Genomic DNA, 5,928 nt, shown 5'->3' with positions numbered 1-5,928 from the left:
TAAACCCACTTGGGCTCTTGACTTTCAGAACCCAATTCAATTTAAGCAAAGATTTCCAAATTTAAAAACTAACCAAAATTCCCAAAAGAAGAAATCCGGAAACCCTTTTAAAATGCAATCAAACAAAGACGAGGGTGAATGAATTAATTAGCTTAACTACATCGCAAGAAATTAACTAAGTTATAGGCCTAATTAACTAGGTTATTAACAGAAACACAAACCAGAAAATTAGGCATGCTTAACAAACTAAAGAAGTCAAAGAAACAGATTTCACAAAGAAGAAGAAAGAAAGAAGAAAAGGAAAACGAAATAATGAACCGAAGAACAGGTTTGAACTCAGAAGGCGAATCAAATTTCCAGTCAGATTATTATAAGAAAACTAGGCTTAAAGAAAGGGAAAGAGGAGGATAATAAAAGAAAACACAAAAGGGGAAAGGAACTTACCAAATTAAGCCTCGAAACCAGACGAAGACAAAGGACCCAATAAAACTAATGTCGGTCAATTGTTCTTTGTTAAGAACAAGCTGAACAACATCAGTCTTGTTGAGTCCGAATTTCAAAACTCGAAGAAACACCACCCGATGACCATGCATGCTACCAAATTTCAAAGAAAATGACTTTTGGATTTTTAGGGTTCACTTTCGATCTAAAATTCGAGAAGTTCTGGAAGGATTCGAAGCAAACGGAGTGGGGATTTGGAACGAGGGAGACTTGGTGGTCGTGGAGTGTATTTTTGGTAGTGAACGGAGGTGGCGCCGCCGGGTTAAGGCGGTGGGAATTAGGGCGGCGGGTTAGGGTTTATTTTTCTGAGGGGTGAGGAAGACGAGTGAGGGGGTGGAAAGCGTTTGGACAATAATATACTTAGGGACCCTGTGTTCCCAGTCGTTTGATCGAGAAACCTCGACGGCTGGGATTGAACACTGGTTAAACGGTGTCGTTTGGACACTAGACGGGGCGGAACGGGTTGGGGCGTGGGTTTGGTCCTATGTTTGGCGGGTCTCAAGGAAAATACACTTGAGCCTAGGGAGATTGAATTAAAAAAATAGCCCAAATATCAGACTTTGTATTCCTTTCCAATTTCTTTTTATTTTCAAATTCTTTTAATTAATTCCAAATAAAAATAAAACCTGAATAAAAATCTTAAAACTAGATTATCCTACCAATTAAAATAATTAACTCTAAATAATAATTACCACAACTAATTAAATACCAAATAAAAGAAAAACTACCAAAATTCGAACCAAAAAATTTAAAATGCAAAAATAAGTTATTTTTGTGATTTTTTCATTTTTATAAAATACTAAATTACTAATTAATTCAAGAATGCAAAATTAGATTTTAAATGCAAATGCAGTGTATTTTTGTATTTTCATGAATTAAATAAAATAAACATGCACAGGCAAATGCAAACAATAACAAAAAATACTACGAAAATCTACGAAATTGCAAATAATGGAAAATTTTATTTTTCTTGAATCTATGGGAATAACTCATATAGGGCAAAAATCACGTGCTCACAAGGAGTCACCACTCTATGTGCCACTTGGTATTGATTTATGAGATTCCCCTAAAACCAGCATAGCCCGCTATTTCCTCAAGCGTAGGGGTTAGCTCAAAATCAGAAAAATAAAACACATTATGCGTTGGGTCCCAAAAAGGTATCAAAGCCTCAATTATATCCAACATCGGCTTAATCTTCAACAGACCAATGAGACCGCCCTAAGCTTTTATCACAATATCTCTGCTGACCTTTCTAGATCATTCCACCACATATGGAGTTCAAACAGTATTTCCTCGAGGATTGTGAAAAGTTCATTTTCAATAGTGCTCATCCTGCACATTTATTTGAAGTGATTGATTAAAAGATCATGATTTATTTTGGCTCAAGAGAGAATTATCAATTTTCAAAAATTAAAACAAAACACCTTTGCAAAATACGGCCCTTCAGCACCTCAGGAAAGAAGACTTTAGGGATGTGTTTGCTAATCGGCAAAAAATTTGAAGAAGGACCATAGGTGGCTATTTTTGCAAAAAGCAACCTTCCGGTGCCCTTTTGGGGCACTTTTGGCTATTTTAGACAAAAACGACATCTAATTTTATTTATGACAAAATAACAACACTTCATATTTTTGCGTTATTTTTGCAAAATGGAGTTGGACCCGATGAGGGTTGCCTACGTATCTCACATCCGGTGAGAATCAAACTTGCATAGTTCGGTCAATTTTGATGCAACATAAAAACATAAACATTTGAAATAGCTTTTTTCCCTTTTTTTCAAAAATTTCGGCAGAGTTTCGAGATATTTGGACACCAAGTTTTTTCATAGGCGGGTGATCTCCTCTTTCTTACCTCAATTTGGTTTTTCTCAATTTTCTTCCCTATTCTAGAAGCCGGTCAACACGCAATCCGAGTCAAATAAATGTGCAAGTAGCAAGTAAAATGCATCAGGATGATCTTTTGATTTCGGGTACACCTGTACTAGACGGACCTAACCCATGTGTTGAGTCCCCAAAGTCAAATGCACGTAATGCAAACAAGCGTTCTTACTAGGAATCTGGTATGAGGCTATATTATACTATGTTTAAAAACCTGGGTTTATTTGTTCTAGACCTGGCTTACCCGAACGGACAACTCGAGTCGAGAGGGGGCAGCGTACCGGGAATACAGAAGCTTCACCGGCTTTGCAATTGTCCGAACCTCATTCTAAAATTAGGATATGACTCTAACAGAAGAGAAGCTACACTAAGTGCACCCTTCCAAGATGATTTAGAAGACTCAGAGAGAGGAGGGTTCATAATAGTTTATATACAGTTCAGCAATATCAAAGCGGTAAAAGAGAGGCATTTAGCATATTAGGTTCAAACATATTAAAAATTAGATAATAAAGCCAATTATAACAAATATTCTAAACTCGAATTCTGAACCCTGAACCAGAAGTTCTGGGTTCTTATCCTCAGCAGAGTCGCCAGAGCTGTCACACCTCCTTTTTACCACCCCCGAAGGGTATAAGGGAGTTTTTTTCCAATTAAAGTGACAATCAAAACGAGATTATTTTATTTAAAATTCAGAGTCGCCACTTGGGATAATTTATGGTGTCCCAAGTCACCGGTTTAAATCCCGAATCGAGGAAGTTTGACTCTATTTATGGTTCGCAAAATACAAAAATCTGGGTAAGGAATTCAGTTACCCCGAGAGAAGGTGTTAGGCATTTTCTGGTTCCGTAATTTTAGCATGGTCGCTCAACTATTATTATTGGCCTATTTATCTAATTAATTACACATTTTTAACCTGCGTGCATTTTTAACTTTCTAACCGCTTTAATATTTCAGAACAATTCAAGGTTATTTAAAACACATCGTAAGTCACGCTACATAAAATGCACCCGTGGTTCACGACACTTTCTAGTTAACCTTGTTAGAAATTAAAATCGGGTCACATGAAATGTACACCTGGGTTTTTGTAATTACAAATCACAACTACGTCACGGGAACCATACCCGTAGCCATGATAATTATTTAATTAACGCGCCTAAAGCAAACTACGAAATTCATTTTCTAGTATCTAAGTTATAAGATTAATCTGAGGGCCATAGGAAATTTAATTAAGATGGCACACCTCTTAAACAATTAAAAGAGTTACACTTAATTAGGCATAAGGGACATTGATACTTGTAAAAGATAAAATGCACAATTGTTATCAAGAAGGTTTTAGGGGTCCATGCTGGGGACTGGGCTGAAATCAAGCCCAAGAAAAAGGATGAATGGGGGAACATGGCCTAACTAATTCGGCTGATTCGATTGGGCCAGCATTGAGCCCAGCTCTTTTAAGACAAATGCCCAACATTTAAGGCTCGTTTTAACCAGATTAGAATTATGCATAACGAAATCCATCAATGGAATTGATTTAAACTTTGAATCAAACTCAAAATAGAGATTAAATTGACAAAAGAGTCCAAGGATGAACTCAGATCGGGCTGTCTCTGATGGGCCAATTCTAGGCCCAAATAAGACTCAAGTCTCTTTAGTCACGTACAGTCCAGGACATTGAGAACTTTAGCACAAATTAAAGGCTTGTTCTAAGTCTAGCTATTAACAAACTATCAGTATTAACCAGGAAAGATGTAACCTTACTTATCCATGAATCATATTGAATTAAGGATATAATCATTTTACTACTGCTGCAATTCGAGAAAGTATAATAAAATTCCTGACTCTAGACAAACACTGCATTATTTAACACGTATGGCCTATTCATATGAACCTGCTCATATATTTCCCCAAATCTAAATACATATTCATGCTAATAACATTAATTGTAACCATGCTGAGGGCATTAAACCACTTAAGCACATATGGACAGCTTATAATTGCAAGTTTTAAATGCAGTATCACATATTACACTTGTAGGGATAGCTGAAGTTGCCTAGTAAAATATAAAGAAACTTCTAAAACTAACTCAGGCTTTCAACACTCAAATACCATGATTGACAGCAGTGGACATCAAATTTAAGGGTAAACTAACTCAAATAAGTGGGAGGAACATTACAAACAAAGGAAAAATAAGGAAAAAAATATTAAACAAAAATAGATCTGGAGCTTTTTATTTTCCTGCCACCATGTTATAACCATGTTTTTGGCTTTAGTGAGAATACCTGGATACAGCAAAAGGGAAAGGAAATTCCTGATATCAGCTAGAGTGAACTAATAAAGAAGATAAGCAGAGCTTAAACAATAGTAGTCAACAGCAATACAACCACTTTAAACCATGTTTGGAACCCAAAAACCAGCAAAGTATTGAAGCTCCTTTTAAAACCCAGAAAAATCAAAATCAGGTACCCAATGAAACAGTATTCGAGACCCTTTTCAGCATTTTTCCAGTTCTGAAAATTCTATCAGTGTGTGTTTTAAGAATTTTAGGTGCAAAGAATAGTGCCTAAAAGTCTGTCTTTGAGAGTGAAGGAAAGACACTACTTATAGGCCTCTAAGGCCATGTGCCCAAAACCAATCCAGGAAATATTCTCAGGCTGCAAAAGGCATCTTTTTCAACCACCTAGACAGCTGGTTGTCCCTTATTGGCTTAGTATTTTTGTGCTAACCAAATAGGGACAACTGCCCCCTCCTCTAGAAGCTTCTAAGTGTAGGAAATATCTGAAAGTCCCTATCTCATGTCCAGCTTAAACCCTTAAGGTTTTAGCTATTCAATTAACACCCTAAGAGTTTTAAACATTTCCAAACCAAGGAAAATAACTCTAAAACAAAACCAAAAGGAAATAAAAATCAAATGGCACCAAAGCCCTAAAACCTAAAAAGGTTTATCATTGAGATGAAATCAGAAATGACACGACACTTAAACATTTGAAATTGACATTAACAAGAATTAACCAATGAATGAACCAATTTCTGAGATTCGGCCTTTTGAACTAATTAATACTTCCATTTAACAGGGAATTAAACCACAATGAGATACTAACATGCTGATTTCAAAACAAACCTGATTAAACACAAGTTAAACCAATTTAAATAAACCCTAGTCGAAAAACTGAAAATCTAATGACCCTGATGGAAAATTCATGAATTAATCCTAAACTACTGACTAGCGTTGATGATTAAGCACATCAGTTAATCAACAAGTCTAAAAAAATAAAAGCCTAAATCATGCAACTACGAATAGATTAACCACAATAAGAAAGAAGTCAAAGGAAAAAAAAGAAATGGCTAAGAAAAGGTACTGAACAAGAACTTACCTATTCTATTGTAATGAACCAATGGGACTTGGAGAATCTGGCCGGTTGCTGCCAACGAACCATACTTCAGAGAGTTTTGAAAATGACCCAAAATCAACAATAATTGGTCGGTCTTGTCAAGAACGATTGACTAATGTTTGGGTCAAACTCTTGAAAAACGTCGGTGAGGTAAAAAGGGCAAAATC

Source organism: Nicotiana sylvestris, chromosome 1, assembly GCF_000393655.2.
Source record: "Nicotiana sylvestris chromosome 1, ASM39365v2, whole genome shotgun sequence".
In the NCBI taxonomy this organism is placed as follows: domain Eukaryota; kingdom Viridiplantae; phylum Streptophyta; class Magnoliopsida; order Solanales; family Solanaceae; genus Nicotiana; species Nicotiana sylvestris.
This window is presented reverse-complemented; position numbering follows the sequence as displayed.